Consider the following 17,429-nt stretch of genomic DNA (forward strand, 5'->3'; position numbering starts at 1 on the left):
TCTTTCAAAAAGTTGCACAAATTACACAGCACCCTATACTAGGATATACTCTCACTTGAATTAATGTTAGATATTATCCTCCTTTTAAATTAGTGATTCTCAACTTTGACTTTACATAGGAATCATGTGGGGAACCTTAAAAAATACTGATACCCTGGCCCCACTCCCAAAGATGCTGATTTAATTGGTCTGGGATGTGACCTTCAGCATTGGAATTTTTGAGGCTTCCCAGGTGATTCTGATATACCGATATGTGAGTTATCACTGTTTTATTTTCTCTTTGGTGGAAAAAAATATATATTGATGGTACTAGCAGCTGGGAGGAGGGGGGTGAGGAGTAACTGCTTAATGGGTACTAGCTTTCCTTTTGGGGTGAAGAAAATGTTTTGGAACTAGATGGATGTGGTAGTTACATAACACTGTGAAAGTACTAAATGCCACTGAATTGCTCACTTTAAAATGATTAATTTTGTGTTATGTGAATTTCACTTCAATAAAAAAACAGAAAAATATTATGTCTTTTTTTAATATCCTTTAAAATTTTTTTAAATGTTTATTTATTTTCAGAGACAGAGACGGAGTAGGGGTAGGAGCAGAGAGAGAGAGAGGAGAGAGAATCCCAAGCAGACTCCATGCTGTCACCAAAGAGCCTGATGTGGGCCTCCAACCCATGAACTGTGAGATCGTGACCTGAACAAAAACCAGGAGTTGAACGCTTAACTGATTGAGATTCAGGTGCCCCTATTTTAATTTCTTTTACAATTATGATTGAGGGTTTAATTATATGTTTAGTAACCATTAGGGTGATTTTTCTTTTACTCTTTTTCTTAAGCCTGTCTATTGCTCACTTTTCTGCTAAGATGTTCATTTTACTGTTTGTAGGAGCTGTTAGAATGTTAACCTTTGTCTGACTCGGGTTTCAAATGTTTTTTTCAGTTTGCTTTTTGTCTTTTATTCCTGTGTTTTTTTAAAATTTTTTTAAACATTTATTTATTTTTGAGAGACAGAGTGAAACAGAGCATGAGCAGGGGAGGGGCAGAGAGAGAGGGAGACACAGAATCCGAAGCAGGTTCCAGGTTCCAAGCTATCAGCACAGAGCCTGATGTGGGGCTCGAACTCACAAACGACGAGATCATGACCTGAGCCGAAGTCGGACACTTAACCGACTGAGCCACCCAGGCGCCCCAATTCCTGTGTTTTTTGATGTACAAGTTAAGTTTTTTTTCTTGTAATTAAGCTGTCAAGTTTTTTATGATTTTGCCCTTCAGTGTCAGGCTTAGAAAGTACCCCCCCCAACCACCCCCCCCCACACACACTAGAAAAAGAGCAAACTAAACCTAAAGAGAACAGAAGGAAGGATATAATAAACATTAGAGTGGAGATAAAGAATACAAAATAAAGTAGTAGAGAATTCAAAATAATAGGGAAAATCCATTAAACCAAAAGTTGGTTCCTTAAAAACATCAACAAAATCAACAAATTTTTAGCCCAACTGACTATGAAACAAAGAAGACTCAAATAAATAAAATCAGAAATGAGTTTCAGATAACATTACTATTGACCTTACAGGAAAAAGAAAAAGATTGTAAGAATATTCTGAATAGTTGCCAACAAATTAAATAATCTAGATGAAATGGACAAATTCCTAGAAACACACAATGTACCAAAACTGATTCAAGAGGAAATAAAAAATCTGAATAGACCTATAACAAGTTAGGAGATTGAATCAGTAATCAAAGACTTTCACAAAAGGAAAAGTCCAGGACCAGAGGGCTTTACTGGTATTATCCGTGAAAAATTCTACCAAACATTTAAAGAAGTATGAATACCAGGGCGCCTGGGTGGCTCAGTCGGTTAGGCGGCTGACTTGGGCTCAGGTCACGATCTCACAGTCTGTGAGTTCGAGCCCCGCATCGGGCTCTGTGCTGACAGCTCAGAGCCCGGAGCCTGTTTCAGATTCTGTGTCTCCCTCTCTCTCTCTGACCCTCCCCCATTCATGCTCTGTCTCTCTCTGTCTCAAAAATAAATAAACGTTAAAAAAAATTAAAAAAAAAAGTATGAATACCAATTCTTCTCAACCTCCTTCAAAAAATAGGAGAGGAAGAAACACTTCCTAATTTATTCTGTTAGTCCAGCATTATCCTTATAACAAAGCTATAAGAATACATTGCAAGGAAAGAAAACTACAAACCATTATTCTTTATGAACATAGATGCAAAAATCTTCAACAAAGTATTAGTGAACTAAATCCAGCAACATATTGAAAGGATTATATACTGTGATAAAGTGGGATTTAACCCAGGAATGCAAAGATGGTTCAACTTACAAAAATCAATCACTGTAATACACCACAATAGGAGAAAGAAGGAAAAAAAAATTCCCACATGATCATCTCAATTGATGCAAAAAAAGCATTTGACAAAATCCAGCACTTTCATGATAACAAGAAAAGGATGCCTGCTTTTACCACGTCTATTCAGCGTTGAATTAGAAGTTCTAGCCAGAGCAACTAGGCAAGAAAAACAAAACACATCTAAATTGTAAATAAAATAACATTATATTTATTTGCAGATAACATGGTTATGTGTGTGTATATATATTTTTCTCTCTCTCTGTATATATGTGTGTGTGTGTGTGTGTGTGTGTGTGTGTGTATTTATAAAATCCCAAAGAATCTATGAAAACACTATTAGAGCTAATAAACCAATTCAGCAAAGTTGCAGGACACAAAATCAACACACAAAAATCAGTTGTATTTATATTCATTAGCAATTAATCTAAAAGGGACATTTAAATAACAATACCATTTATAATACATAAAAAGAATAGTATACTTAGAAATAAAGTTAACCAAGGAGGTGTGAGACTTGTATGAGGAAAATTACAAAAAAAAAAAATTGCTGAAAGAAATTAAAGAAGATCTAAATAAATGGAAAGACATCCATATTCATGGGTTGTTAAAAGACTTAATATGGTTAAGATGGCCATACTGTCTATCATACTGCAAAGCGATCTACAGGTTCAGTGCAATCCTTATAAAAATCCCAATGGCCTTTTTGCAGAAAGGGAAATCACTCCTAAAATCCATAAATCAAGAGAATTGAAAACATATGTCCACCACAGAAAAACGTACACAAATGGTTGTAGCAGTACTATTCACAATAGCTGAAAGGTGGAAACAACTCAAATGTCCATCAACTGATGAATGACAAACAAAAAGTAATATATCTATATACAATGGAATATCATTCAGCTGTTAAAAGTGATGAAGTCCTGATTCACACTGAAACATGAATGAGTTTGGAAACGAAAGAAGCCAAAAACAAAAGGCTACTTATCATATGTTTCTATTTATATGAAGTGTGTAGAATGGGCAAATCCATACAGACAGAAAGTTAGTGGTTGCCAGAGGGAAGGAGGGGGGAATGGGGAGTGAATGCTTAATGGATATGGGGTTTTCTTTGGGGTGATTAAAAGATCTGGAAGTAGTGGGAATGGTTGCACAATATTGTGAATGTACTTAATGTCACTGAATTGTACACTTTAAAATGTTAAAATGATGAACTTAATGTTATGTATTTTGTACTACAATAAAAAGTCCTTTCCAATGCAAGATCAAGTAAATTTTTACTTCCAAAAATAATAGGTTTTTTGTTTTATTATCAAAATTTTAACTCTTTAATTAAAAATTTTTACCCAAATTATCACAATACCATTTATTGAATAATGTCTTTATTCTGCGCTGGTTTGAAATGCTGCCTTTATCATATGGTCTGAGGCCAGGCTTTCTCTCCAGCATGTGGTTGGATTTTGCAGTATTATTAGCCTCTGTTTTCAGTATAACATGTTTTTTTATCTATTGTAGTTTAGAGCACATTTTAGTTTAGTACACATTTTAATATCAGAATACCTCATTATTTAAGCATTTTCTTGGTGATTTTTTAACATTTTTCTCCCAGATGAACCCAATGATTATTTTGTTAGATTAAAACTACCCCTTTGGGGGCACCTGGCTGGCTCAGTTGGTGGAGTGTGCGACTCTTGATCTTGGGGTTGTGAGTTCGAGCCCCATGTTGGGTGTAGATATTACTTAATAATAAAATCTTAAAAAAAATACCCCTTTGGAATTTTAATCATAATTGCATTTAAGTTGAACATATTTACAATACTGTGTATTCCTGTCCAAGAACATATGTCTATTTATTTAACTCTTCTTCCGTGTCATTTAGTAAAGTTTTGAAGTTGAATTTATATACATATTATACTTTTATCACTTCATTTCTAGAAAATTAAGTTGTTTCTGTTGAAACTTTGGTGACTGATCATTGGTAGTATGCAGGAAAATATAAGGGAAAGCTATTAGTTTTTGCTTAAATATTTTATAACTAGCCATGTTACTGAGTTATAATTGACTCTAACAATTTTCAGGTGCTTCCTTGGGTTTTTAGGTGATGATATCATACATGAATAACAGAAATTTTGTTTATGCCTTACCGTGTAATCTTGGGCATAGTTCCATCATAGGATTTAACTACCAAATGTAAAATTCTTGCAATATTGGCTGGTACACAGTAAGCATTTTATAATCTTAGTATTATAATAATGATACCATATTCTCTAACAGAAAAATTGGGGGGGGGGGGGGATGGTACCTGGCTGGCTTATCAGTTGATAGAGCATGTGACTCTTGATTTTGGGATTGTGAATTCGAGCCCCATGTTGGGTGTAGAGATTACTTAAAAACCTTAAAAAAAATGTTTGGTGTTTTATCCTTTATCTTTGATATTAGTTGTTGGTTTGAGATAGATTTAAAATATTTTTTCATGATATAGAAGTATTTGCTTCTACTTTTCTAGAGCTTTTGTTTGTTAAGATAAATGTTGTCTGTTTAATTTCACAGAATACTGATTTGCATCCATCTGAATTGTCCTTTCTCCTTTTTATACAATAAACTATATTAATAGATTTTCTAATGTTTAGCTAGTCCTATGCTATAATAAATCCAAATTGGTCGCAGTATCATTAAAATGTTGAATCTGATTTGCTTATTTTTTTTATAATCATTATATCTATACTTTTAAATGAGATTAATGTAAGGTTTTGTATTTTTTTCTATGTTGTGTGTGTTAGCCAGGAGTTGGTGTCCAGGTTTCTGTTAGCTTCATAAAATGACTTGGGAAATACTCCACTTTCCCCAATGTTCTGCAGCAGTTTTTACAGTATAGAAATGATTTATTTCTAGAACATTTGAAAGAATTTACCCTCAAAGCCAATTAGATCTGACATCTTTCTTGGAAGTATATTGTTGTAAACCTTAAAAAAATCTCATTTGTGATTTGTGATAAGTTCAGGATTTTAACTTCTTATATCAATTTTGAAAATTTCCTAGAAAATCACCCATTTCATCAATATTTTAAAATGTTTTAGCCTAGAGTTGTATAAGCAGTCAATTCTGCAATAACACAACATAAGCATTCCTAAAAATTACTAAAATCACACAGTGAAAACCACAGGGTTTAGGGGGAAAATGGGATTAGGGATATAATCTTCAAAAACTTTGTCAATGACACATTAAAAAAAGATGTGAACGTAATAAAACCATAGCACACTACAATAAACATGGCCCTATATATTGAAAAAAACCCAGAAATTTGCTTGTGGAAGTGGGCACTGGAAAAGTTGCAGCTTGAGAATGTTTTGAAGTGGCCAAGGAGGAAATCTAAAATTGGTCCAAGGTGTAACACTAGATCTGGGTGGGTGTGGCTCCTAACACATCCAGGTTGCTGAGGTAACTGGCAAATGCTTTAGATGAGTGCTCTGTGGGTTTCCTACAGAGCTGGGTGCAGTTTTTTGCATTCACGTGGGGTTCCCCCTGAAGGTCTCTCAGTAGCACCCTAAAGTACTGATTTATTTCCAACAGGTTCCAGAGGGTAGATTTACAGCAAGTTCTGCTGCTGTGACTCCACAGTGACTTCTCTGCCATTCAGTGGGCCGTGACTTGAGTCATCTCCAAAAGATCTGGATCTCAGCCCTAGGAGCAGTAGCTGCCTCTTATCTCTGCTATTCTTACGAGTCGTTGTTCTTGGGAAGAATCCACTCTGACTCTCTCAGGTAGATACCCTCTTCCTATAGTGGGAATTTGTCATGCCAAAGTCCTCCCATTATGGAGTCACAATATATCAATAAAACAACTACAACGAACACCAAATACATTTTGTGAAAATTTACAAATGAATGACGAAATGTAAATTCTCTCACAGATGGTGAGATTGTTTTGGATATGATGAATTGTTATCTAAAGCTGTGGCAAAAAAGGTAATTCCCCAGATGGGTAAGCCAAGCTTTGTGCAAAGACCCAGAGTGGGAGTGGGGGATTGGTTTTTGGCACACCAGAATGAAATCTGCCTGTTTACAGGAAGTTGGATTGGTTTCAAAGGACAGAAAGTGAGACTCCAGGATTCAGGGGATGGGGGGTGGGAGTGGATGAGGAACTAGGACTTAGAAAGGTAGAAAAAAGAGACACAGGGCTTGGAAGAATTGGCAGTATCAGACGGAACATGCATATATGCCATATAACAATTTCCATGCCTTCTCTCGGGAAGTTACCAGAGTGAACTCACTCTTTAATGCTGCAAAGGCCTATTAAACTTTTATTGTTTTATGCTGTACCTGGGTCCATGGTTCATGCTGAGTATTTAAGAGAAACGTCTAGGCTGTCATGGATCCATTCATGTAGTGCAAGATTCTGACTGTCAGGTTGGTGTTTCTGGCTCTGGGGAGTACCTCTCTTGCCTCCACTGCCTCTCATCACTGGCTCCTGTGTTTTCTTCCTGTGCAACTGAGAGAAGCTGTCCATCTCCTTACCTGTGCCTCCTGTGACTCCAGGGGCAGCCATTACAGGGTGAAACATCATCCTTAGGAGGAGGGTGAATGGTTAGGTGTTAGGGTCTATTAGGGAATCCAAAACACAAACCTTCAGAAGAGATCATTTCAGGGAAATTCCTGTGGAGAACAAAAATAAGCAATTCCCCATGGTTATTAGCTCTCCTCACCCTTCAAAAGTGTTTCCTTTCTTGGGGGCACCTGTGTGGCTCAGTCGGTTAACTGGCTGACTTCTGCTCAAGTCATGATCTTGCAGTTGGTGAGTTCAAGCCTCGTGTCGGGCTTTGTGCTGACAGCCCAGAGACTGGAGCTTGCTTCAGATTCTGTGTCTCCCTCTCCCTCTCTCTGCCCCTCCCCAACTCGTGCTAAGCCTCTCTCTGTCTCTCAAAAAATAACTAAATGTTAAAATTTTTTTCAAAAAAAAGTGTTTACTTTCTATCCCACTGTAAGAGAAAGAGATGGAAATCTATGGTGTTGTCTCTGCTTTTTGGCGGGGGGGGGGGGGGAAGCCAGGAATTCGGTGGGGGCAGGGGGGGGTGGGAATCCCTTTCTGAAAAGAGAGTGGGTAATTGGCTGGAGTTACTTTTGCTGTGTCTTTTGGAAATATGAGTATGGTAAGAAGCTAAGAATATCTCCTAGAGAAGGCATTTCTCTGTTTGTCCGTAAGTCAAAAGTGGAGATCTGGGGCTTAATATAGCTACAGATACATTTTGTTTGGACTGTTTAAACAATGCTGAATGGGTTGTTGATAGTTAAACAGTAGGGGCTTTCAAATGAAAATACGGATTTCTGGTTTCACTTAAGTGGTTGATCTGGCAAGATTGGTCTTTATTCTAAAAGTATGAAAGAGTTTGGCAGGAAAACCCTAATTCCTTAATAATCTGTTCCAAGGAAAGTATTGATTTCATTTCCAGAGTAACCTTTCACTGTGAGAAAGAGTGAGACTTCTTGGAGCTAAAACTTTCCACCTTTTAAAAAAGCTGAACCATAACATACATGAAAATATATAAATCATAAGTGCTCAATGAAATAAAAGATAACACACCTGTGGAATCATCACTCAAGTCAAGTAGACATTACTAGTATCCTTAGGAACTTTCTCTCATGCCTTCATTCCCATCACTACCACCCTTTCTTCTTTCCAGGTGTAAACATTATAGTTTATTTTTGCCTGATTTTACATTTTATAGAAGTGTAATCATACACTGTGTACTTTTTTGTGTCTTCTTTTTTTATTATTAAGAAGATGTGTCTTCATTCAATATTTTTGGTGAGATTCATCTACATTGTAGCGTAAAGCTATTATTCATGTTCATCTCACGGTACTCCAGTATATGAAAATACAACACTTTATTTATCGTTGCAGTGGTTGGTAGACAATTGGGTTGGTTTCAGTTTCTGACTATTTTAAGTATTGCTACTATAAATCTTCTTGCCCGTGTCTCTTAGTGTGCACATGCATGCCTTTCTGTTGGGTATATACCAACAAGCTAAATTGCTTGGTCCCAAGGTATACGTATGTTCAACTTTGGTACTTACTGCCAGTTTTCCAAAGTGGCTTTCCCAATTTATACCCTCACCAAAACAATATGAGGGATTCAATCGCTTCACATCCTCACGAGCATTGGTATTGTTTCTTAGTTTTAGCCTTCCTTTGAATATGTGGATGTATTGTGGTTTTCATTTTCGTTCTTTTCTTACTTATTCTGTTGAGCATCTGTTCATATATTTATTGGTCATTTGAATTTCCTCTATTGCGAAATGCCTGTTAAGGTATCTTCTGTCCATTTCTAATTGGGTCATCTGTCTTTTTCCTATGAATTGGGAGGAATTCTTTATAGGTTTCGGATACAGCCCCTTCATTTGTTGTGTGTGTGTTACAAATATCTTCTCCAGCCCTGTGTTATGACTATCTTTCACACTAATTGTGTCTTTTGACAAAAATGAATAATTTTTTTATTTCAAAATTTTGTGATAAGAACACAGTTTGAGATCTACCTGCTTAACAATTTTTAAAATATACAACACGGTATTATAGGTAAAATGTTGTACAGCAGATGTTTAGAACTTATTTATCTTGCTTAACTAAAACTTTATGCGCATTGATTAGTAACTCTCCATTTCCCCCATCCCTAGCTCTTAGCAAACACATTTCCACTTTTCAAGTCTATAAATTTGACTATTTTTGATACTTCATATAAGCAGAATCATGCAATATTTGTCTTTCTGTGACTGGTTTCTCACACCTAGCATAATATCTTCAAGGCTCATCCATGCTGTCTCTTGTTACAGAATTTCCTTCCATTCCATTGTATGTGCATACCATGCTTTGTCTTTTCATCTGCTGATGGATGTTTCCACATCTTGGCTATCGTGACTAGTGCTACAATGATCATGGGAATGTTAACATCTCTTCAAGATCTTGATTTCAATTCTTTTGGATAAATACTCAGAAGTAGGATTGCTAGATCCTGTTTTTAATTTGGAGGGGGGAACATACATTCTGTATTCCATAGCAGCTGCACCATTTTACATTCTCACCAACAGTGTGCAAGGGTTCCAATTGCCCCACATCCTTGACAATTTTGTTGTTGCTATTGTTGTTGTTGTTTGATAATAGTCATCCTGACAAGGGTGAGGTGATACTGTGATTTCCATCCTCCTGATGATTAGTGATGTTGAGCATCTTTTCATATACCTGTTGGCCATTTGTGTGTCTTCTTTGAAGAAAGGCCTGCTCAAGTCCTTAGCCCATTTTATAACTGGGTATTAGGTTTTTTTGTTAATGAATTGTTGGACTTATATATTTTGGAGCTTAAGTCCATATCAATTATATGGTTTGCAGACACTCTGTAGGTTGCCTTTTCACTCTGTTGATTGTTTCCTTTGCTGTACAGAAACTTTTTAGTTTGATGCAGTCACACATGTCCATTTGTGGTTTTGCCTGTGCTTTTGGTGTCATATCCAAAAAAATAATTGCCAAGACCAACGTTAAAAAGTTATTTCCCAAAATTTTCTTCTAGTAGTTTCATGATTTAAGGTCTTACATTTAAGTCTTTTATCCATTTTGTATTACGTTTATATATGTATAGTACCTCAGTGTCCCTTTTGTAATGGAGATAAGAATAGTACTTCGTAGATTTTGTAAAAAGTAAATGAAGTAATATATATATAAAGCACATAAAAGAGTGCCTGGCGTTTTCTGTTATAACTGTTAGCCCTGTACTGTGTTTCATTTTCCTTATAGCCCTGTCCCCATAGCCCCCATTCTGCCCTGGGATTCCAGGCAGGCCCAAACCCCTCTGGCTTCTACCACTGAGATGTGTGACAGTCCCTGTCCTGCTCTGGCCACTCCTCCACTGTTGACAGCATCCTGGGTTGCTGGCTGGCCATATCCACATGATGGGGACTCCACACTTCTGCATTGGTGGGAGTACCTGAGAGACAACATGTGCTGTGAGTGTCTATGCGGGGAGAGAGCAGGACACTTGGAGCTTCATGAAGGAAAAGGTGAACAAGGAGAGGGCTTTGAGAAACAAGACTCCTGTGTTTTCAGTAGAGAGGTGGGGCAGGATGCTGGGACTTTTCCAAGGGCATGTACGTGAAAGAGTCAGAGCTACGTGAATGTAATTAGTACCATTGAGCTGCCTTTCCAGTTTAGGTAACCAGATGTTATGTAATGAGTCAAATGACAGAATTAAAAAAAAAAACCACCTTTCAAATAATACAGTTTCTGATATACAAAAGCACCCCCCAATTAGTTAATAAATAAAATCCCCATTTATTCTCTTAAGTAAAATTAACTTGTAAATGACATAAAATTCAAACTTTTGTCCCACATTCCACCTCAATTTATTTTGCTTTTTCTTTTCTTTTCTTTTCTTTTCTTTTCTTTTCTTTTCTTTTCTTTTCTTTTCTTTTCTTTTTTCTTTCCCTTATTGAACAGCGAGTAGGCTGTGGTCCTTTTAGAACCTAAATCCTGAATGACTTCTTGCTCAATGCATGTAGTTTCCTCAGCCCCTCCAAAGTTAAATTAATCCAAACCCCATATCTTCCATGTGTGACAGTTTCTAATAGTCAAGATTAATGGAAAACAGAAAACTGTCACAGGACCTGTGAGTTACCTTCCATTTAGAAAAGAAAAACATTTAACATCTCTAGTGGTTATATAGAATAAAAGTATGTCCCAAGAAACAGTGCCTTGTGCAAAGATATTACAAATCTCAAAGACTTCTGGGGAGGAGGAAAGTAGAATAGAAAAGCTAGCCATATGTTCAATGCATCACACTCTCTGTGAACTCAATTGTAAAGTTAGCAACAAGCTAATTGTAGCTCTTGCTTACCATGTTTTTGAGGAATGTTCATCTAAGCATATCCTCTCTGATCTCAAATGGGAAGCTCAGATACATTCCTATCTTCCTGCAAAGTTTAGAAATTTGCCATATCGTCACCCTCAGTCACTAGACTAATTTGAGGTTCCCCTTTATTTTAATTTTAATTTTAATTTTTTTTTTTTTTTTGAGGGGAGGAAGGGCAGCAGGAAAGGGAGAGAGAATCTTAAGTAGGCTCCCAGCACAGAGCTTGACGGGGGGCTAGACTCACAACTGTGAGAGCATGACCTGAGCTGAAATCAAGAGTCAGACACTTAGCCCACTGAGCCACCAGGTTCCCCGAGGCTCCCCTTTATTTTTAAACAGTTTATTGAGGTGTAATTGACAAACCATAAACACATATTTAAAGTATGCAGTTTCATAAGTTATAACATATATGTACACCTGGAAAACAATCTTCACAAAGAAGATAATTAACATCCTCAACACCCAGGAAAGTTTCCTCATGGCCCTTCCTAATCCTTCCCACGCCCACCTCCCACTCCCTCCCCAGGAAACCACACATCTTCTTTCCGTCTTTTTATCTTAGTTTGCATTTGCTAGAACTTTACACAAATGTGGCCATACAATACATACTCTTTTTTCTGTGTGGCTTCTTTCACTCAACATAATTATTTTGACATTCATCGACATTTCTGCGTGTGACAATAGCTCATTCCCCATTTACTGCTGTGTAGTTTTCCACTGTATGGATATACCATTACTTGACTATCCATTCATCTGTCAGTGGACGTTTGGGTTCTTTCCAATTTTTAGCTATCACGAATAAAGCTGCTATGGATATTTGCACACAAGTCTTTGTATGGGGATATGCTTTCATTTTTCTTGAATAAATACCTTAAAGTGCAATGGCTAGATCATATAGTAGGTATATGCTTAACTTTTTTTTTTTAATGTTTTATTTATTTTTGAGAGAGAGGGAGAAAGCAGGAGAGAGGCAGATAGGACAGGGACAGAGGATCTGAAGTGGGCTCCATGTTGACAGGCTGACAACAGCAAACCCGATTTGGGGCTCAGACCCATAAACCGCGAGATTGTGACCTGAACTAAAGTTGGCGCTCAATTGACTGAGCGACTTAACTTTTTAAGAAACTGCCAAAATGTTCTCCAAACTAGTTGTACCATTTTGTATTCCTACCATCATTGGTTAGGAATTCCAGTTGCTCTATATCCTTGTCAACACTTGGAAGTGTCAATCTTTTAAATTGTATCTATACTAATAGATATGTAGTGTTCATATGGCCCATTCAAGCATTTTTTATGATGGCTGTTTTAAAAATCCTTATCAGATAATTCCAACATCTGAGTACTCTTTTTTTTAAGTTTATTTATTTATTTTGAGAGAGAGAAAGAGAGAGAAAGCACAAGTGGGGGAGGGACAGAGAGAGAGGGAGAGAGAGAGAGAATCTGAAGCAGGCTCCACACTGCCAATGCAGAGCCTGATGCAGGACTCGAACTCACAAACTGACAGATCATGACCTGAGCCAAAGTCAGACCCATGCACCCCAATATCTGAGTTCTCTTGATATTGGCACCTGATGATGATCTTTTCTCATTCCAGTTGTGATTATCCTGGTTGTTGGTATTGATTAATGATTTTCTATTGTTTACTGGACGCTCTGGGTGTTATGTCATGAGACTGTGCATCTTACTTGACCTTTCTTCTTTTTAGAAGGCAGTCACCTTGTTTAGGTGTAGCAAGCAGGTCCAGATGGGATGTATGTTCAGCTCTCTTGGGAGCCTGCTGATGCCAGCCTGGTGACAATGGAGCACCAACTCTCATTGTCTCATTTCCACTGGACAAAGGTGGAAGTTCAGGTCCACACTTTGCCTTACTGACACCAGGGGCAGTGGACACAGTGCAAACTAGCATTCTTCATCCCACCTTGTTCTGTCATGTTGCTTCCAGGTGGGAGTGGAAGCTCAGATCCCTCCTGGAAATCAATTTTATCTTAATCTATGTATATGTTACTTTGAATTCTTTACATACTACAAAGAACCAAGTGGATATCTTACAAATGGAAATATTCTTTAAAAACACTCAGCAGCTGGGGCTCCTGGATGGCTCAGTCAGTTAAGCGTCTGACTTCAGCTCAGGTCATGATCTTGCGGTTCGTGAGTTTGAGCCCCGCGTTGGGCTCTGTGCTGACAGCTCAGAGCCTGGGGCCTGCTTCGGATTCTGTGTCTCCCTCTCTCTCTGCCCCTCCTCTGCTCACACTCTGTCTCTCAAAAATAAATAAATGTTAAAAATTTTTTAAATTTCTTTACTTTCATCTTTTTCTTTTGCAAAATAAAAACAGCCCTGGAATTTCAATGACTTGACACCAAAGTTTATTCTGAACTCCCCTGAAGTCCAGTCAGCGATTGGGAACAGCCTTCATACTGCTGTCCTTTAAGCTCTGACTCTAGAATCAAGGTCCCTTTTATCCTAAGTCCCCAGTGTCCCTCAGGGCCTCCCCAGGGTCACTACTGGATCCTCTGCATCTGGCCCATTGATTGAGAGATTGAGAGAATAGAGGATTCTATGGGGTGTTTTATGTCCAGGCATGGAAGTGGTATACATCTTAGCTGCCCAAATTCCAACATCCACAACCCACTCCTGGCCCAAACAGGGAATTTGGGAAACAAAGTCTTCGGGAAAGAAAATAGGGTAGTGAGCAACTAGCTAGATTCCCATTTGCCCAGTGGATTGGCATTAGTTTTAGATATATCAATGAACTGTGTTTATATTTTTGTAATTAGGTAAGTTTTTCCTTCTTCATATTCAAAACTAATGCTATGGTTTAGTGTCTTGTGTAGTAATTTGTTTTTCCTTGTCTCACTCTCCCCCTTCCCTTCCTTTTTCTTTCTTTCTTTCTTTCTTTCTTTCTTTCTTTCTTTCTTTCTTTCTTTCTTTCTTTCTTATTTTTCATCAATAAATATTTATTGAGCCGACCTCTGGACCCCTCTGATGTCCAAGCACTCTTCAGGTTCTAGGAACATAGCAGTGAACAAAACAAGAAATCAAGATTACTGTTTTCTTGTGCATAAACTCTAGTGGAAAGGCTCAGAAACAAGGAGCAAAACAAATATAGGTAAAGCTCCAGACAGTGGAAAGTTCTGTGAGAGAAAACAACGTGAAAGTTTTGAGATGGTGAAGAGGAAAAAGATGGTTGGATTAAAAGGTCAATGACGGTGCTTTTGAGCATTTTCATTTCAGCCGAGTCCAGAATGACAAGAAGGAACCAGCTGTTTGATGATCTTGGGGATAATCTCTGGCTCTGGTACATTCAACCCTCTGCTTCTTTTGCAAGTACACCTGTGCCGCAGAACACACCTGGAGAGGAACGTTCAACCATGCTGACAATTCTCACTTGAAACACTGGCCCGCACACCTTAAGGGGGCCCTAATGCTGCACAGTAATCTCAGTGGCTCTCAAAATGTGGTCCCCAGATGGGCTGCCTCACCTGGGGGCTTGTTAGAAATGTAGCTTCTCAGTCCCAGCCCCAGATCCACCCAGTCATTAACTCTGGGGAGGAGCCCGGTGTTTGTTTCAACAAGCCTTGTAGGTGCTGCTGATGTGCACAAAGCCAAAGAGCCACTGCCCTAGTCCCACTGGGTGCTCCTGGGTGACTGCTTCCCAGCATCTCCTCTCTCCTGAAGCCCTCCTCAACCTCACCCTCGGCGGATGACCTAACATACCTTCTTGAACAAATGAGGCAACCGGAAGTGAAATCGCACAGACTCCCACTACCATATTTCCTCACCTTCTGGCATCTGTACTAGAATTTTCTATCTTCTCACCTGTTTTTGTAAAGGAAACTCCGTGCTCTTATCTGTCACTGGTCCTTCTACTCAGCTCTGGTTCTCATCCCCTCTTGCCTATTCAAGGACATCGCAACTTAAATAACAGTGTTATTTCCATTACATTCTGGTGGCATATACCTGTCCCTTTTTACTTTATTTTCATATGCTTTAAGTGTTTGAGGCAATTACAGAATCATGACATTCTACCCCCAAATAATTCAGTATAAATATTTTAAAAACAATATTTGTATAGAAAACCAAAAAAGATTATTATGAACAAAATGAGTAATAATTCCTTAAATCTCATATCCGGTTCATAATCAGATTTCCTCCATTGTCCTTCAAAAATCCATGCAACTGTTTTCTCAAAGCCAAGATGCATTCCAGGACCTGGTGGTTTCTTCCTTGATTTCTTTAACTCCAGGCTAGCCCTTCCTTTCCCTTATCCTTTTTAATGGAAAAGTCAGGGCCAGTTGTCCTGTCAAATAAATGTCCCACCTTCTGGACATTTCTGATTGCTCCCTGATGGTGACATTTAGTTCGTCCTCTATTTCTTGTATTCCCTATAAAAACAAATTTAGAGTTAAAGACTGGATAGATTTAACTTAAGCATTTGCAGAGGGATGTTGTGATGAGCACTAGGTGATGTAAGGAATTGTTGAGTCACTATATTAAATGTATATGTATTCATGCATATATATAATGGATGTATGTAATTTTACTTAAAATTTTATTATATAACAAAACAGAAAATGCGTGAAACAGTTCAACAAATTGTTATAAAATGATCACTCATATAACTCCCACCCTAAATAAGAGAAAAAGACCTTTACTCCAGAAGCCCCTGATACCATGTCCCTCCCAAGTTATATCCCTCCCTTTCTCCTATTATTCTAGATGTACTCATTATTCTAACTTTTATAATATTTTTGCCCTGGTTTTTACGGTTTTACCAACTTATGAGGCATTCCCAAACAATATATGTGCATTTTAACCTGATTTTCAACTTCATATAAATGACAACATACAGTATGAATTCTGTTTTATCTAGCTTCTTTTGCTCAATGAAGTATTTAAGATTCATCCATATTCTTTCATATAATTGCAGTTCATCCATTTTCACTTATATTTCATTGTATGATTATATTACCCTATATTTTTACATTCTACTGTTGATGGGCTATTATGAAAAATGCTGCTGTGTTCTTGTGCATGTAACTCTACAGCCTGCATAAACAGGCATTTCTTCAGGGTGTCACCTGGTGGTGGTTTTGCTGATCAGAGAGTAGATTATCTTTCAACTTACTGGGTTCTGCCAGTATTTAAAAAGTGGTTTTACCTGTTTACTCTTTCACAAGCATTTCTTGTTCCACATTCTTGCCAGCATTTGATATTATCATTTAAAACTATTTGACAAAACTTGTGGGTGTGTAGTAGTGACTCATGTGGTTTTAATTTGAATTTCTCTGGATTACTTATGAAACAGCATTTAAAAAAAAAGTTTTGGGGGTGCCTGGTGGCTCAGTTGGTTAAGTGTCCCACTTCGGCTCAGGTCATGATCTCACGGTTCATGAGTTCAAGCCCCACATCAGGCTCTGTGCCGACAGCTCAGACCCTGGAGCCTGCTTCAGTTTCTGTGTCTCCCTCTCTTTCTGCCCCTCCCTTGCTCGTACTCTGTCTCTCTCTCTCCCTCAAAAATAAACATAAAAAGAAAAAAAGTTTTGGATGTTTGGACACCTGATTGACCTGACACGTTGACTGAGAAGTCCATCCATCCCCCATAGCTCTGCAGTACATCTTCCATCGCAAATCAGGTGTCAATGTATCGATTTGTTTGGGGCTGTCTATTCTGTACAGTGAGTCGATTTGTCTATATCTGCGCCAGTACCACCCAGTCTTCATTACTAAAGTTCCATAATAATTCTGCATTTCTGGTAGACAAGACCTACATTTTTGTTCTTTAAAAGGGCCTTGGCATGGGGCGCCTGGGTGGCTCAGTGAGTTGAGCGTCCGACTTCGGCTTGGGTCATGATCTCACGGTTTGTGAGTTCGAGCCCCGCATTGGGCTCTGTGCTGGCAGCTCACAGCCTGGAGCCCACTTTGGATTCTGTGTCTCCATCTCTATCTGCCCCTCCCCCACTCGTGCTCTGTCTCTCTGTCTCAGAAATAAAGAAACATTAAAAAAAATTTTTTTAAATAAAAGGGCCTTGGCAGATTTTTTTTTTGAGCGTCCATAGAAATCTTTCACCAATTTGTGAAATTGAAAACAATTCCTGTTGGAATTTTTATGATTATATTGCATAATTGTGATTATACTGAATAACTGTTGTTATACTGAATTTTTAGTTTAGTGTGGTTTCAACTGAGAG

The 17,429-nt window shown here is 38.0% G+C and overlaps 1 protein-coding gene across 6 annotated transcripts in view; it reads left to right on the forward strand.

The window, feature by feature from the left end:
• The window catches only part of LOC109251272 (NXPE family member 3-like), a 67,459-nt gene that overhangs the window by 13,997 nt on the left and 36,033 nt on the right, over positions 1-17,429 (forward strand). For 5 of the 6 annotated variants that reach the window (XM_053894062.1, XM_019422698.2, XM_019422699.2 and 2 more), the window contains 2 exons: positions 568-735; positions 5,921-6,111. The gene's annotated coding sequence lies outside the window, so the exon portion shown is untranslated. The remainder of the gene's footprint in view (positions 1-567; positions 736-5,920; positions 6,112-17,429) is intronic. The other variant, XM_053894064.1, reaches the window with a different exon arrangement.

Source organism: Panthera pardus, unplaced genomic scaffold (assembly GCF_024362965.1).
Source record: "Panthera pardus isolate Hobbes unplaced genomic scaffold, ASM2436296v1 HiC_scaffold_4, whole genome shotgun sequence".
NCBI lineage: Eukaryota > Metazoa > Chordata > Mammalia > Carnivora > Felidae > Panthera > Panthera pardus.